Source organism: Dermochelys coriacea, chromosome 1 (assembly GCF_009764565.3).
Source record: "Dermochelys coriacea isolate rDerCor1 chromosome 1, rDerCor1.pri.v4, whole genome shotgun sequence".
Taxonomy (NCBI): domain Eukaryota; kingdom Metazoa; phylum Chordata; order Testudines; family Dermochelyidae; genus Dermochelys; species Dermochelys coriacea.
The window spans coordinates 54,663,574-54,682,335 of NC_050068.2; positions in this window are offsets into that span (position 1 = coordinate 54,663,574).

Here is an 18,762-nt window from a genome sequence, read left to right on the forward strand (position 1 = left end):
GTTCATGACCAGCACTGATACTGAGCTGTTCTATGGGAGGCATTCCTTTGCTGTGGAGTACCCACTAACAACAAACAAAGCATCCAGAGCAGCAAAAAAACCAATAGCTTACTCCTCACACTAGGCTGGGTTACTAAACTGAAAGAACCTGCAAAGTCTGTGGGAATCCAGCAGGAACCACGCTAGTAGTTTGCATCCTTTTTTGGAATTTCCCTATTTCCAGCATCAGAGTCAGAACTACTCAAGCGATAGCACTCAGACATCTAGGGATGAATATTATAGGTTCAAGCCACATATCAAGAGCTAGTCTCATATCCAGTACTGATACTGCAGGGTAAGTTTAATAACAACTACACACCAAAAAAATGATGTTAAAAGAATATCACGTAGGTTGCAAAGTAAAACACTTGAAAGTTAGGAAATGCCCCATTTACAGTTACCTGCGCAACTGTAATTCTGCTCCCTTGTGCATCCAACTCTGTGCACAGAGCCAGGCAATGGATGAAAGCTCCACAGCCAAGACCCTCCAGTGCCAAAGAAATGATATTATCGCAAACAATTACACTCTACAGAGTACATTTTTCCGTGTGGAAAATGGTATAGTAACTGGCTTAATTTAAAAGCACTGATAAAAGCTAAATAGTTCCAGTTCTCAATTATTGTTCCATAATCCTAGGGGCTGGGACCTCCATCAATCAATCCTGGCCAGTTTGAAGTGTTGATAGATGTCGTTTTCCTGTAATTCTCACATACCTGCTTCCCTCCCAGCAGGTGAAACAAAGGCTCGGGCCTAGTCTACATGCAAAGGTTGCACTGGGATAGTTTAAACAAAGAGTCTTTCTCAGTATATAGTACATGTAATGTCACTTTATTGTAGCTGAAAACAGACCGTAGCATAGGTGTTAAACCATTTAACATTCATTAACAGCTCCCAAAAGAAGCTGCTTTCCTGTTTGCATACAATGTGTATCGTGCCCTCTGCACTCTCCCAGAGCATCACAGCTGCAGTGACGTGCTTCACATTGCAGCTACATGACAATCTAAGTAAGCTACCCTCCCACGCGCATATTCGGAAACAAAGTCCCTTCACCCCTTTTAAAACAAAATTTAAAAATAATAAGCTGTTTAAAGTCAAAGTTCTAGGGGTAAAGGTGTTAACGATCTTGCAAGATGTTTAAAAAATTAACTCCATACCGCAAACACAGTTTCCTGCCTCACATCCAAAGCCATCTAAATGGAGCAGGAAGTTACTTAACCTAGGCTATGGGCTTCAGTGTAAATTCTTATTACAGCGACAGGAGCGGGTCTCCTGGCACGGTCATAAATCCACATCCCCACGAGGCAGTAGTTAGGTCGACGAAACAATTCTTCCATCGACCTAGCACTGGCTACACGGGGACTTAGGTTGGCTTAACTACGTCACTCAGAGTGTGGATTTTTCACATTCCTGAGCTATGTAGCTGGGTCGATCTAATTTTTTAGCACAGACCAGAGCCTAAACTCCTAGGAGCCCTTCAGATAAGTAGTACAACCTCATCTGTCAGCAGGAAGTTGGCGGTGCTCATGTAAAAATCCTGCATGCATTTCAAATCCTCTGTGTTCAGAATAGGGAGGGGCCAGCTGATTCAGCTCAAAGACGAACCAACCCAAAGCTTGTCCAGCACTCACACCAAACTCCAAATTGATTTTTCCAGTTCAAAGATGTTCAACTGACATTTTGTTTAATCATTACATCCCACCTTTGGGGGAGTCTACATCCTGGTTCTGTCTGGAACCCCAGACTGGGGCCAAACCTGCCTTCAGAAGCAGGAGCCCTCCAGGGCTCTCCCTCAGTCCCTGTACTGGTATTGGGCCCACTGTGCAGCTCCTTTCATTTCAGTAATATTACTCCTGGCTTATGCCCGTGGAAGTGAGAGGAGAATCAGGCCTGTCGTGTATGCCTAGCAAAACTAGATTCCCTTAGTTCTGAGCCTCTCTGGCAGCTTACAGGGGGTGGTGAACGTCATAAGCAGACTAGGCCAACAGAAGTTTTGCTACCGACTTCAATGGGAGCAAGATTGAGCCCCTAGGTCAGTGCCTTGCAGCTGAGGCAGAGAGCATGCCTGAGACACACTTCAAAGCTGCAGCTCAACTGGACCAGGAAGTCCTTTCCCAACCACAATATAACTATTTTTAGCCATGATAAAAACAGATTTCAATGCATGTCATTGAAAACAGATTGAGTTTCACATCCCTTGTTTGATATTTAACTGGGTTAAAAAGCACCATCCTTAAGTTCTATTTATCATGGGAGCCCTGGGAACTCTGGGGACAACTGTCAATGGCGTGTTGCATAAAAAGATACTAACCTTAAATAAACCTGATTCAGAAACCATAGTATTAACTTAACCCTGGGGCCTTTTTTGGCATAGCAAGGCACCCTGGACTGTAATATCCCTGCTAACCGGTTGTCCGGTGGCTGGTTTTTGACCGGAACATCCGGTCGAAAAAGGATCCTGGTGGCTTCGGTCAGCACCGCCGATCAGCCATTAAAACTCTGGTTGGTTGTGCTGCAGGGCTAAGGCAGGCTAGCCCCTACCTGTGCTGTGCCCCGGAAGCATCCAGCAGATCCGGCTCCTAGGCTGGGAGGGGCCACAGGTCTCTGCGCATTGCCCCCGCCCTGAGCACCAGCTCCACACTCCAACTGGCCGGGAACCACAGTCAATGGGAGCTAGGGGGGGCGGTGCGTGTGGGCAAGAACAGCATGTGGAGCATCCTGGCTCACCCACCTAGGAGCCGGACCTGCTGCTGGACGCTTCCGGGGTTCAGTGCAGTGCCAGGAGCCTGCCTTAGCCCCGCAGTGCTGCTGACTGGGAGCTGCCTGAGGTAACCCTGTGCCCCAGCCCTGAGCCCCTACCCCCTGCCCCAGCTAGGATGACCAGATGTCCTGGATTAATAGGGACAGTCCCAATATTTGGGGCTTTGTCTTATATAGGTGCCAATTACCCCCCACTCCCTGTCCCAATTTTTCACACTTGCTGCCTGGTCATCCTAGCACCAGGTTTGAGCCTCCCACCCCAGCCCGGAGCCCCCTCCTGCACCCCAAACCCCTCATCCCTGGCCTCACCCCAGAGCCTACACCCCCAACTGGCGCCCTCACTCCACCCTGCATCCCAACCCCCGGCCCCACTCCAGAGCCCACACCCCCAGCTCAGAGCCCATACCCCCTCCTGCACCCCAACCCCCTGCCTCAACCTGCAGTCCCCTCCCACATTCTGAATCCCTCAGCCCCACCCCCCCAGCCTGGAGTCCCCTCCTGTACCCCAAACCCCTCATCCCCAGCCCCATCCCAGAGCCTGCACCTCCAGCTGGAGCCCTCACCCTCTCCCACACTCCAACTACCTGCCCCAGCCCACAGCCCCCTTGTGCACCCTGAACCCCTCATTTCTGGCCCCACTCCGGAGCCCGCACCCCCTCCCACACCCCAACCCCCGGCCCCAGCCCAGTGAAAGTGAGTGAGGGTGGGGGAGAGCAAGCCACCGAGGGAGGGGGAATGTAGTGAGCATGGGCGGGGCCGAAGGGAAGGGGCAGGGCTAGGGTTTTGTGCAATTAGAAAGTTGGCAACCCTACTGCAGCCAGGTTGTCTGCAGAGGGCTCTCAACTTTGTATCTTATTCCTTCCCTCTCCCTTAGCCCACCAGAACCCAAATTGATTACCTTTCTGGGCAGGCTGAAAACCCCACTCTCTCTTTTGATGGGCATTGAGGGAGGAGAAGCGCTGACAGGATGATGGGTGAACTGTAGGTGATCTGGCCTGGAGATCAATGCTTAAAGTGGTCTGAAAAAAGTTGGGGACAGCTACCGTTTCCTACAGAAACTGAAGCAGTATTTCATCTGCCTGTTCTGCTGCCCCTCATCATTTCTGACCCCACATCTGCCCAACCTCTCCAACCACCCATCAGTTAGACAACTGGCACTACTGTACAGGCTCAGTATTCCTGACGTTATAACATACACCCAAACCATAATTTTCAGGCTGAATTTTTACTTTGCAGTTCTCCTGTGACATAGATAACCCATTTACGCTTTACTTCCCTAGTTTATAAATATGCCAAACAGCTGGCTGAAAAATAGAGCCTTATACTGTACAACAGGATATATTTTATTTGGGTTAGAAAATAATATTTGATAAGGCCAATAAAAACATAGGGGAACATAAACAAACTTTACACGAAGTAGGAATATTTTCAATGGGCAAAGGAGAATCCAGTGTAGGCAGAACATTCAAGGACTGTCACAAACATTTGAGAGCAAGTTTTACTCCTGCCTGCCATATTTATTTTTATAATGACTTCTATAAACTGTGGTCTCAAAGGGCAGGGCTATGAAATGTAGGGAGTGGAGCTGGTCAACATTTCGTGATTGAAAAGTGGAATTTTGACACCAATGATTTTTTTTCCCCACAGAAACATTCCAGTCTCAACACCTTTATTTTGTTTTTCAACAAAAAACATTTTGACCAAAAGAAAAATAAAAAATTGTCAACTATTTTTGTTTTTAAATTGTGAAGAAAAACCCCATTCTCTCGCACTTCCCCTTCCCACTAGAAAAAGATGGGGGAGAAGCCAAAGTGAGGGTTTTTATTATTTCCCCCGCTTTCCCTCTCACATACTTTTTATTTTCCTTTCCTCCCTAAACAAAAATGTTAATGAAAAATTCCCCAAAAAATGAAAAATCTGTTTTTTTTTTCAAATTTTTTCATGAAACATGCCATTTTTATTGACCGGCTATAATAAATAAATACTAAATAAAATTAATAATAATGATAATACCTAGTAGTGAGCACTCATTGGTCAGGGTGTTTGGAAAAAAGGCACAGGCCGCACTTGTATTAGCTGAACGAGCGCTGGCTTAGTCCAATTTAGCATAGCCTTCTAGAATATCTAGTTCACACTAGGTAACTTCAGAGACTTCAAGGTGGCCTACAAAGGAAAAAAGAAGTTGTGTTTGTACCTTCCCCTTCACCCCCACCCTTATCTATTTAGGTTCCTCTGCCTTATCACGATAACTGAGTACCTTCCCGGAGTTAAAAACAAGATGACTTGTATCAAGATTAACATCTATCCCTTCCTGCCCTTGAGAAGAAAGAGTGTATGCTGTGGTGGTGGTGTTTTTTTCCTGAAATGCCATGTGTCGTTCCTTGGGAATGCAAGGGGAAAGACACGTTCTTTGCATATCTACCGAAAAGTGGTGAGATTGGTGGGAGTTCTTAGATCCTGCTGGACTGAGTTCCACACTCTCAAGACAGCCCCTTAGAAAACCCACTGTCCTATGCAAAAGAGTTTAACCATTGCACTAGACTAACTTGGCAATATTATTGCCTCTGCAGAGCAAAGTCACTGAGGGTAACTGAGGTCTTAGATAGCAAGGTGATTCTTTAAAGATTCCAGGCCCAGACCTTTTAGCAATATTCAAGGGAGAATGAAGACCTTAGATTTGACGCAGTATTCTATGGGAAATCGGTGGAATGAGCAGAATATAGGACTGATGTGTTCAGGGTAACCCGTGTTAGTGAGCAGATATGTCACTATGTCCTGTACCAATTGCAGTTTCTTTGCACTGATGCTTTTAAATGCAGAACGAACTACTTTGCTGTAGACCACACAGGAGATAACAAAAGCATGTTGTCACAGAGTGTGGGGGAGTCCGAGCCCTGCACCCCTCTTCCTGGGATTCACCATGACACTCAGCCAGCCAGTAAAACAGAAGGTTTATTGAACAATAGGAACACAGTCTAAAACAGACTTTATGGGTACAACTAGGACCCCTCTGTCAAGTCCTTCTGGGGGGCAGGGAGTTTAGACCCCAGCCTTGGTGTTGCCTGTGTTCGACCACCCAGCCCAAAGCTGAAACCAAAAAACCCCCCTCCCGCAGTCTCACTCCTCTTTCCCCTGGCTCCTCCTCCAGCCTTTGTCCAGTTTCCCAGACCAAGGTGTCACCTGGGTCCAACCCCTCCCAGCTCTGGTTACAGGCTCAGGAATCCTCACTCCAGTGGAGTCATCCCCTGCTCTCCCATCCCCCATGCAGACAGTCCCAGCAGAACTAGATGGCATTCCCTGATCAATCCACCCTGCTCCCTACTGTGTCACACATGTATTAGTGAATCTAGATCATCATCAGCTAGGTGGGGACATAGCCACCTACACAGTCAGAGAAGGCAGAATACATTACCATGTGCAAGAATCCCACTTCAGCATTTATGGGTACACTTCCTCACCCAGTGGAGGCCTCTCCATTTCTGCAAGCACTTCTAAATGTTGCCCTGTTGCCTTCAACTATAATCTCCATTTTGCTAGGATGGAACTCTTGCTTGTTCGTATTCTTCCTCACCCATATGAAGAGCTAAGCTTCTTTGCCCCTACTACTTGTATCTTGGTAGCATCTAGGGAAATCAAAGATCAGGACACCTTTAGGCTAGACAGAGTAAAGACACAGTAAAAAGACACTCATTGCTCCAAAAAGCCTCACAACCTAGGTTAATAAGAGGAGAGACTAGTAAATGTGGGACGGAAGGAGAGAGAGGGAGCAAACAAAGCAACAGTAACATGTTATGATGTTTAAAGGAGGCCTTTTTTTAAATTAAGTTTTTTTCCAACCCTGGGGGCTCCTGGAATAAAGTTATAGAAACATAAAAGCATTTAGTGTTATTATAATTCATTTATAAAGGCTTTGCCCTGTTTTACTTTTTTATTGCATCCTTATAAAATTCTGTGGGATTTTTTTTTAAGAGAAAGCAGGCAGGCATAGTAGTATTAATGCACTGTTCATTTCATCCTCTGTCTTAGCTTTAAGATCAAGGAAATTAAAGTACAGGAGCCCAGAGACAAAATGACATTCATAGAAAAGGACACCCTTGCATTTTTGGTCAGGGAAAAAAGGAGACACACTAATTATGGAATTACAATGAGCCTTTTTACTGCTGCCTGAATCTCTTAGAGGAATAAAAATACCCACCCACCCCAAAATCAGAGCAGACATATCAAGTAATCGGCTAGCTTTGTTCAGAGACAACAGGTGCAGATGAAAACACATATCCTGAATTCTTGCAAGTAAAGGAAAAAATTAACTCTTTTCCCTAAAGGAAGAAATACAATGATTATAATTTTTATCTAGCTCCCTCAATGTGCTCATTTACCATTGGTCCTATACACTGCTGTACCTGTGGTGTGACACCCACAAAAAGTTATTCAGAGTTCAAGGAACAGTGTTTCTTAGACTATATAGAGTTTATGGCCAGAAGGAACCAATACATCTGGAGTGACCTCCTGTACATCACAGCCACTACATTTCACCCAGATATCCCTATACTGAGCCCAGTGATTTTAGTTAGACTAAAGTATTTCAGTCCTCAGGAAACTAAACTGTTGTTTGCACAGGAAAGACCAACGTGCCACCAATGTGCAAGGCCCCTGCAATGGTAGAGAACTAATTAGGTGGGACATGCCCAAATTATCCCAGCAGGCAGTCCATACCCCATGCAGCAAAGAAGGGGAGGGAAACCCTAAAGTCCCTGCTGATCTGATATGGGGGGAAGTCCCTTCACAGCTCCAAATCTGGGGACCAGTTTGCAGGGCCATCCCTAGCCATTCTGATGCCCTACGCAGCCCCCCCCCCATGGGGGGGGCTGTGTGGGGCTCAAGGCCTCCGTGGGGGAGGGAGGGGGGCGCTGGCCACTTCCTACAGGAGGTGGAGTGACCCGGCCCCAACCTGCTCTGCTCCCCTGGCTCCCAGGCTTGGGGGGCAGGGAGGAACCACCCCCCAGCACTCGCCAGTGGCACGGCTGGGAGTCAGGGGAGCAGAGCAGGCTGGGGCCAGGTCGCTCTACTTACCGCCGCCAGTGAGTGCAGGGACCCAACACCTGCTGCAGTCCTCAGGGGAAGGGCTGGTGGGAGTGGGGGCGGGGCTGGGGTGGAACAGGGATGGGAAGAGGCGGGGCTAGGGCGGAGGCCATGTGGAAGAGGTGGAGCAGGGGCTGGAGGAAATTTCCTGGTGCCCTACGCAACTGCGTACTTTGCATATGGGTACTCTGCCAGTTTGGCCCTGAGCATAGGAGCAAGACACACCAATAGGGTTGCCAACTTTCTACTCACACAAAACCAAACACCCTTGCCCCGTCCCCTGCCCCAAGGCCCCACCCCCTCTCACTCCATCTCCCCTCGTTCTCCCCACCCTCACTCACTTGCTCATTTTCACCAGGCTGGCTCAGGGGACTGGGGTGCAGGAGGGGGGTGAAGGCTCTGGCTGGAGATGTGGGCTCTGGGGAGGGGCCAAGGATGAGGGGTTTGGGGTGCAGAAGGGTGCTCTGTTCTGGGACAGAGGGGTTCGGAGTGGGGGAGGGCGCTCTGGGCTGGGGTAGGGGGTGTGTGGGAGTGTGAGGGCTCTGGCTGGGGGTGCAGACTCAGGTGTGGGGTGTAGGATGGTGCTCCAGGCTGGGACTGAGGGTTGGAGGGTGGGAGGGGGATCAGGGCTGGGGTAGGGGGTTGGGTCATGTGTGGGGGAGTGACGGCTCTCGCTGGGGGTATGGGATCTGGAGTGGGGAACCTTTTTTCTGTCATGGGCCATTGACCCACAGAAAAAAAATCAATTGCAGGCCACTCACCTGCTCAGGGGGCACAGAGGCTCAGGGCTCCCCCCTGCAGCTGACCGGAGCCACCAGGATCACTTTTTGACTGGGTGTTCTGGTCAAAAACCGGACACCTGGTCATCCTACACACCAGCCACTCATCTAACCAAGAGGATTAACTGTACGACCTCAGAGTATCAGTTGACCCTGTCTGGTGTCCTGTCTCCAGCTATGGTCAGTCCCCGATGCTTCAAAGAAAGGCAAAAGAAAACCCAGAATACATCTGGCCAATTGGGCCTTGTATTTTTAAGATAACTCCATCTTGCTTGTGTAGTTGAATAAATATTCCTTACTAAGGCACTTATTTTTCTAATTCACCTCTGGTCACCTAAGAGGTTAAATTTCAAAAGGGTTTCTACACAGCTTCTACTGTGCATGTGCAAAACTTCACACTCGCATACATGCAGCTACACGGGGCATATCAAACACCAGTGACTGCCCTTTAGACAGCATAATGCATGCCCATGCACAGCTGTTACAGTTGAAACCCACAAAACCCCATTTGAGTCAATGGGTTTTTGGGGCCCTATACAACTTGCAGCAATGTGCATGAGAAATAAACCCAAATATCTGTGGAACTACACTAATAGTAAACACACACATGTTCAGAGAGAGATTCAGTAGCTCACCTATTAGGTCTTCTGCATCTGTAGCTTCTATGGTTCTATTATTCTAAGAGATCTATTTAAGCCAATACTTTTCTATACCTGTGCCTGCAGGGTTTTGCAGCTGTGCAGGGAAACTAAGAGGTTTGTTCATGGGGACTGTGCCATGACAAACCCCATGAGGGAAAAGTAATGGCTTCAAAATTGGCTTATTTTAAAAAGGCACATAGAGATGAGATAAAATCTGGGCTCTTATCCAGATAGAGATCTTAGCTTGGCCTTCCAGTTACATTCTTTCTGTTATTAAAATAGTTTATGAAACTAGGCAGCCAGCTACCTCTCTGTATTCAATCATGTTAGCCTACGCTATGTTAGTTTGAATTCCCTCTCCAATGGTAACAGTTGAAAGTCTCATGAGCCAGATTCTCACTTGGTGAAAATCTGCATTGCTCCATTTAAATCAGTGGAGCTATGTCTATTTACACCAGCTGAAGATCTGTCCCTATAATTCTTGGGAGGCTTCTTTCCACTGAGCAAGCCAATCAGTCTTCTACTTCTGCAGTCAAGAGTAAAATTAAAGGTACCACTTATACCATGAAAAGTGATATAACCAGGACGGTAAAATGAAGACAAATCCAAAATTATTTTCATGTTTCAAACCTGATTATCTTTCTTTAACAGGATAATTGATGTCCCCAAAATGTGATAAAGCCTTGGAGATGTCCAAATACAAACTTATAGTCAACATAGAGGATACTGGAGAATATTTGCTTAAAGCAAATTGAAAGTCTCTCCCTATATCAGGCCTTGATCTTGCAATCTTTGAGCAGGGGGTTGGACTAGATGACCTCCTGAGTTCCATTCCAACCCTGATATTCTATGAATGTAATATGCATGGCCTGACCTATACACCCACACAGAGATCCTTGAACTCCAGTGGGACATGGTGGAGGGGCCTTAGACTGCAAACTCTTTTCAACTTGCAAGCAATGAAGCCCTGACCCTGACTGGGTTCTTCCAGCACCTCTATAATTAATAATAATTTGCATTAAAAAACTGGATAGTTATAGTCATCCAATCAGTTAACAGAAACCTACAGGTAGCTTAGGTGATCTGTCACATGGCTTGAAAATTTGAATATCAAATATTTGCAAAGAAACAAATGTGAATGAGCAAGAGACAGGAATTTATTCTGCAAATAATTTCATATTAAGAATGAATTTGAGAAAATCTTAAGAACAGCCATACTGGGTCAGATCAATGGTCCATCTAGCCCTGTTTTCCAACCGTGGCTGGTGCCAGATGCCTCAGAGGAAATGAACTGAATAGGACAATTATCAATTGATCCATCCCTTGTTGTCCAGTCCCAACTTCTGGTAGTCAGAGGTTTAGGAACACCCAGAGCATGTGTCCTTGACCATCTTGGCTAACAGCCATTGATGAACTATCGTCCATGAACTTATCTGATTCTTGTTTGAGCCCAGTTTTACTTTTATCCTTCACAACATCCCCTACAGGCAACAAATTCCATAGGTTGACCATGTGTGTTGTGTGAAAAAGTACTTTCTTACGCTTTTTTAAAACTCCTGCTTATTTAATTTCATTGGGTGACCCCTGGTTCTTGTGTTGTGTGAAGGGGTAAGAAATACTTCCTTATTCACTCTTTCTGCACCATTCATGATTTTGTAGACTACTATCATATTCCCCCTTAGACATCTCTTTCTGAAGCTCAGCCGTCCCAGTTTTAATCTCTCCTCATATGGAAACTGTTCCATACCCTTAATCATCTTTGTACCCCTTCTCTGTACTTTTTCCAATTCGAATATAACTTTTTTGAGATGAGGCGACCAGAACTGCATGCAAGGCATGAGCATATCGTGGATTTATATAGTGGCATTATGATATTTTTGGTCTTATTTTCTATCCCTTTCCTAACACTATTAGCTTTTTTGACTGCTGCTGCACACTGAGTGGATGTTTTCAGAGAATTATTCATGATGACTCCAAGATCTCTTTCTTGAGTGGTAACAACTAATTTAGACCCCGCACTTTGTATGTATTGTTGGGATTATATTTTCCAGTAAGCATTACTTTGCACTTAACATTGAATTTCATTTTGTCATTTTGTTGCTCCAAAACCCAGTTCTGCGAGAACCCTTTTTGTAATTCTTCACAGTAAGCTTTGGACTGAACTATCTTATGTAATTTAGTTTGATCTGCAAACTTTGACACCTCACTATTTACCCTCTTTTCCATATCATTTATGAATATGTTGAACAGTGCAGGTCCCAGTAGAGATCCTTGGGGGACACTGATATTTATCTCTCTCCACTGTGTAAACTGACCATTTATTCCTACCTTTGGTCTCCTATCTTTTAACCAGTTACTGATGCATGGCATATCCCATAATTGCTTACTTTGCCTAAGAGCTTTGGTGTGGAACCTTGTCAAAGGCTTTCTGAAAGTTCAAGTACACTATATCGACATGATGACCTTTGTCCACATGCTTGTGGACAGCCTCAAAGAATTCTAATAGATTGGAGAGGCATGGTTTCCCTTTACAAAAACCATGCTGACTGTCTCCCAACATATTGCGTTCATCCATGTGTCTGATCATTCTGTTCTTTACTATAGTTTCGACCAACCTGCCTAGTACTGAAGTTAGGCTTACTGGCCTGTAATTGTCAGGATGCCCTCTGGAGCCTTTAAAAAAAAAAAAAGACATTACATTAGCTATCCTTCAGTCATCTGATGCAGAGGCTGATTTAAGTGATAAGTTACATATCACAGTTAAACTCATCATGAGCTACTGGTGAACAGAATAAAGGCTAATAAATCATATGCACTGTTCATTCATACTAACCCATAGTAGCTATTGGCCATAATTGTCCTGAGCAGTAGGATTGCTTTGAGCTTTTCCAGTGCCACAGAGAACCTCAAAAGTTGTAGATCTGGCCACTGAAGGATTTCCTATATGGAGACATCTCAAGTAATGTACGCCTGCCCTAGCAGCTCCTGTGCTACCCTCTTCTAGCCACTTGTACAGGGAGCATGCCTGGGTGTAAGGGCATGTGGCAAGAGCTCCTGTGTGCCCAACTGCTACAATAACCCCTTCTGGTCTCTTGGCATCTGGTGTAGATTAAAGCAGCCCTGCAAGTGATCGAACATATTGGACTATCCAACATCCAGCAACTCCAGCATGAGGGGAACAGAAAGGTGGCTTAAACTACCCTTGTACCCATCCCTCCAGACTTGTGTTGAGTAACCATGAGCCAGTTCAGAGAAACTGGCTTACAGAGTTAAACTGAGATGAAACTGTGCAGTATAAGCCGTCCCTTAAGTTAGTCCTCAAGCTTCAGCTAAAATTCAGAATTCTTCATCTCAATTTCTTTTGTGCTTTAGGGGACTTCCTATTTTGTCTGGGTCTTGAAGCAAATGAAACCAAATCAAGGCACTTAAACTTGCCCTAGAACAACCATTGTTATAAACTCTGAGAAGCAGGAAATAAGTTGTTGGGTTTTTTTTTGCAAGCATCTCATGAGACTGCAATGATTATATTAAAATTTTAATCACAAACTCCTTAAGTTAAAACCACAAAGGAGTCATTGTACTAGAGAGTTTCACAATTTGAAGCTCCTTTATAAATTTGTGTCAGATCGCAATTTACTCTCTGGGAAATGTAAATCAGTTATTAATGAGCCAAAATGCTAACATCAAAGCCTGTGCAGCTACATGCCAGAGAGAGACAAAAGCTCTCACAGTACTATAAATTTGTACATGTACTGGCCTGAACAAGGCATTCGTTTTACTCCCTGTTTCCTCATCAGAGAGGCATCATTCATAGCAGACTCACTGGTATAATCGCACCCTCATCTGTAAGAACACCTCCACCTGAGCACTTCATAATGTTGTTACAGTTTGGGGAGCAATAATATGCACATTAATGAATAAAAGAGATATTCTGAAAGCCAGAACTATTGCAACTTAATGCTTCATTTCTTACTAAATACATCTAGAGGTCAGTTTATTTTCCTTTTATAGGCTTTGATTCTTCTTAAACTGGTTTCAAACTGGTGTAACTCCACTGACTTCAGAGTATCACTCCTGATGAACACCAGTGAAAATGACAGCCGCCTCAGACCCAAAACTAACAGATAGGAGGCTGCAGTTTTTCCAACAACTAGTGAGACACACAGGCCCCTTAGCAAAGAGTCCCATGTTCTTTGCAAGCAAATCTCATCTCAGACCTGACAAATTCACTACATCAGATATATTGCTTGCAGGGTATTTGTCCATCAAGGGTAACATGTAAGGTCTCTGGTAAAAGTTTGAGACTTATCATGGTGAGATGTGTGTATGGGTAATATTTAAGGAATCATGTCAATTCTATTGAAGTCTATTCCCTTATGGTCTTAAGGTTAAAAGGAGTCACCAGGGAGTACTATTACTCCTTGACAGCCTGTACATGCAGGACGGAGTTGCCACCACTCCCTGGTTAGCCAGTTAAATAATACACAGCTCAATTATCCACCATTGCCCCCATCATAGAACAGTCAATGGAAAACCATCAAAGGCAACTGCAAACAGTCGAATCACTTGGAGGTAAACAAGAACCATTACAATAGCCAAAGGATAGCCCTGTCTGTGGGTAGAAACAAAAGACTTTCAGTATAACACAGAGTGGGGAGAGACACTCTGCAGCTATTCATTGAGGAGACATCTTGTGGAGCAGATGTTTTTCATGCATGATTGGATCCTGGTTCCTGTGAAGCCAGCCAGTTCTGCAACAGACTGAACTTTGTGGGGGAAAACCTACTTAATTAGATAGGAAAGGCAACATTTTAGGATTTTGTTTTGTATTGTAATCATTTGTTTCCATCACGTACTCTTGTGTGGAATCTTGATTCTTTCTTAAATAAACCTTCTTATGTTTCATTACAAGACCTGTGTCTTATATAGGTTTAAAGTAAAAACTGGTAAACTGGGGCGCACTGCTCCTTTGAGGAGAGGATCTGGAATTTCTGTGAGTAGCCAGTGTCAGAGGTTGTATATCACAGGGGTCTTGGGGACCAGGGTGTACCTTGTGTTAACCTGCAAGGCAAAGACAGGGCGGCCACAGCTCAGAGGAGAGTGCTTGAGTGGCTGAAATGCTGGTGGTGTTCAGGAGCTAACATCCAGTTACCACAAGCAAGACTTCCTCATACTGGAGGCAGAGGGTAACAAGGTGACACTCAGTCCTGGCACCCCAACATCCATCACAACAAGAAATTGCAATCTCTTTTTAAAAGTTGTATATAGAGATAAGATCCTGGAACCAAACTCCCACAATCCTGTAGAAAATTCAGATCCAGACCTGAACTTCAGAAATGCTCCTTGAACCTACAGTAGGATGAACCAAAATTTCATATCTTAACATCCTCCATATGTTAGGATCCCAACTGAGTGGCTTAGGCTCATTGCTAGCTTTTTATAATCTCTCATTTTATTGCATTCCTTCCCCCCTTCTCCTTCCCTCCGAGTACAGTCAACTGTCAATTGCTATTCGTAAGCACTGGAAAGGTGGTGATTAATATAGCTTGGATTATGGGGGCCTACTTTACTATGCAGTCAGGAACAAAACATTTAGGTTTAAGATCTCAACTTCTTATTGAAATTAGTTATAAATGCCTCCAATTCTTTACTATTAAATTTCTATGAAAATGAGTTTTTCATTACTGTGGAATTGCCTAATTCCCGCACTTGCAGAAAATTTTCAAGTAAGAATGAACTTAACCTCCCAGGTGAAATGGAATCTCTGAGTAACACAAAAATTGTTCAGGTATGTACCAGTATAGTATTAATTTAAATGCATACAATTTGTGGGACAATAAAGAATGTATAGGGTAAACTTACTGGATCACTGGCTCCTTATCCTACTGATCTTTCAACAGAAACTAACTGAAGGTTTCTAATGGAATTTCCGCTAATATATACATTTAAATACAAGGCAGAAAGGTGAACTGATGTGCTCAATGCATCCCATTGGCAGTATGTTTGTCATACTACATCCACTATGCTATGTCTAGCATCACATTTAAGTGTATTTCTAGTTTTTCCTGCTTCTTTTTAGTTATTGATTCAGAATATTTTCTGTAACCATGATCAAGACAATGCAAATGCAATTTTCGGTTGCATTAATAGAGGCAAAGCATGCAAGTTATGGGAGGTGATAGTACCACTCTATTCGGCACTGGTTAGGCTTCAGCTGGAGTATTGTGTGCAATGTTGGTCACCAATGTGTAGAAAGGAGGCAGCAAAATTGGAAAGGACCCAGAGTGAATGACAAAGATGATCCAAGGGATGGAATGCAAGCCATATGAGCAAAGGCTGAAGGAACTGGGTATGTTTAGTTTGGAAAAGAGGAGATTAAGGGGGGGACATGATAGCAGTCTTCAAATACTTGAAAGGCTGCCATAAAAAAGATGGAGAAAAGTTGTTCTCTCTTGCCACAGAGGGCAGGACAAGAGGCAATGTGTTCAAATTACAGCATAGCAGATTTAGATTAAATCTCAGGAAAAACTTCCTAACTGTAAGACCAGTAGGACAATGGAATAGACTGCCTAGGGAGGTGTTGGAATCTCCCTCACTGGAAGTTTCAAAAGGAGGCTGGATAGCCATCTGTCTTGGATGGTTTAGACACAACAAATCCTGCATCTTGGCAGGGGATTAGACTAGATAACCCTTGTGGTCCCTTCTAACTCTTTGATTCAATGATTCATAGATGAGAGGCACTCTTGTGAGCCATGGGGAAATCATGCTTCTTTATGACATAATAATATACAGCTGTGATATACCATAAATATAGGCAGTGTTGTCTCAAGGAATAGGCACACGGCCATCATTAGCCAAATGGCCCTTGAGTAAATTTCTTCATCTTTTTGTTGTAATTTCCCCATCTGTCACATGGGGATACTTATCCACCTGTTTCAGAGGGATGTTGTGAGGATGAATTCGTTAATGTCAGTACAGGTAAGCGGCTAAAAAACTTGTTTTGTTTTATTACAAATAAAGGACTGAGATAAGCCTGGACTGAAGAACCAGTCTCATAAGGGCACCCACAAGTGCAATCAAAATGCCCCCATTGGCAATGTAATCTAATCTCCCCAGTGCTTTGAAATGAGTGCTCTGTGACAATACAATTGAGGCAGGGGGGCAAAGACTATTTACTCTTGCACTGTATATCATCTCAGTGAATTTCAAGCTCCCTGCCCTAACATAAAAGAGAAAAAATGGTTGTTCTAGAAGAAGAAATAAATACATCTTGGCTGTGGTATAGACGTCTCTCTCTCTCTCTCTAATAGATAGCCCTCCACAATTTTTCCCCTCTCGAGCCATTGGATTATCCCAGTGTCAAAGACTGTGAGCAGTGGCACTAACAGCTGTGGATAGTATCTGGCATGCAGCTGTTTTAGCATGTACTGGCTAGTCAGTCAGTCAGCAGCCAAAAATTCTTTTGAGGATCACCCAGGGCTGTTTCAGAAAAAGAAAGACCGAGTAATTCACCCAGCTGTAAATTTGCCATTCTAGAGTCTGCCTCCCGTTCAACTTCACCTTCTTTGTCTTTGTGCATAACCAGGGACGTGTTCCACATGTATTAATTGTTTTTTTAAGAGACACGCTCAGCCCTACATGAAGTAAATAGCAAGATCTTTCTGCGTGTAACAATGCCAGGGGAAGAACTGTAATAGTATCATTTTCTTTCCAGGATGTTCAAGTCAGGCAGAGTACAGCAATTTTTGCTGAAGTTGTTTATCTACATTAAAAGGTCATTTCAAACCCTTGTAGGCCTTTCATTCTAGAAATATAGTCTCACTGATACAGAATCAGATTAATCTTGCCTGAATCCTCTTGCTTCATTCAGGGGCTCTAAGAAAAATCTATTAATTCTTTATAGGCTTTGCATCAGTCAGAACGGCCACAAGTACACACTGTAGATTTTGAGGCAGCTGTTGATAACAAAGAGAGCTGAGTGGCTAGTGGAAAACATTCTCTGCAAACATTCGTCCAAATTAAAATGTGAATCTCAGTTCAACCCTTCTGTGTATTGTGGCAGGTCACAAGCTCCAGAGGGATGGTGTGGCATGCCTGCAAAGCCTCCCCACTCTCAGTTCCCTCTTGGGTCTCCCAGTAGCTTTCCACAATCCAAAGGTATCCAAACAAAAGTCCCCCTCTGAGGTGAGGTCTAATTTACTGAGTCTTTACACAAAGCTTCCAGGTGCTTCCAGGCTCAAACCCTTCTCTCTTGGCTAAGGGATTCCATAGTCCTCCTTCTGGGGCTTGTGCTGTGCTTCTCCCTGGTCCCTTTAAATGACCCTCCCCTAGTTCCACCCAGGCTGCACACAGTTTTTTTCAAGAAACAGAACTCAAAACAAAACCTGCTGTGATGGGGCAAGGCCAGATGGCTATAGAAAAGGAGTCTTATTGGGATCCAGGAAGTGAGCGGGCGAAGCCCGTCCACCGCTAAAGGATCCCCCCCAGCCTAAAAGGGTGATCCACAGGACCTAGATACCCAAAAAATTCCGGGGGACAACTAATGAAATAACAGGGACGGGAGTGCGGTCAAAGGGTCAAACGAAGGGAACCGGACGGGGATACCGAGCAGAGAACCCCGGACAGCGCCCACTGCTCCTCAAAGGCGTCAAGGGAGTCAGAGAACGCCACCCAGAGGAACTCTGCCCGGATGCGTGAACGGACCGAGGATCGGAAATAGGCCCCGCAGTCACAGGAGACTCCATCGGCCAACCTCCTCACTCTGGTTTTATAGATGGCCATTTTAGCTAGGGCCAGGAGGAGGTTGACCAGGACATCCCGTGACTTTGTGGGGCCACGGATAGGGAGTGCATAAATGAGAAGGTGAGGGGAGAAGTGCAACCAAAAACGTAATAAAATATTGGTGAGGAGCCGGAATAGGGGCTGCAGCCTGGCACACTCCAGGTATACATGTGCCAGGGTATCCCTCACGTCGCAAAAGAGGCAGGTGTCTGGGATTGAAGTGAACCGCGCCAAGTGCACGCCAGTGCTCACGGCTCCATGAAGGAGCCGCCAACTGACATCCCCGGTGGGCCTTGGGACTAAGGTGGAATATAGGCTGGCCCACCGGGGCTCCTCACCCTCCAAAGGTGGCAGGAGGTCCCGCCATTTTGTATCGGGGTGGGACACGAGAGTGCAGGCGTGAAGGGTGTGGAGCACGAGCGTGTAGAGATGTTTTCTTGGCGCGGTTTGAAAGCAGACCGGCTGCATCTCGTGCAGCTGGCTTCTAGTGAAGGGGTCTTATTGGGATCCGGGAAGTGGGCGGGCAAAGCCCGTCCACTGCTAAAGGGTCCCCCCCAGCCTAAAAGGGGGATCCACAGGACCTAGATACCCAAAAAATTCCGGGGGACAACTAATAAAATAACAGGGACAGGAGTGCGGTCAAAGGGTCAAAAGAAGGGAACCGGACGGGGACACCGAGCAGAGA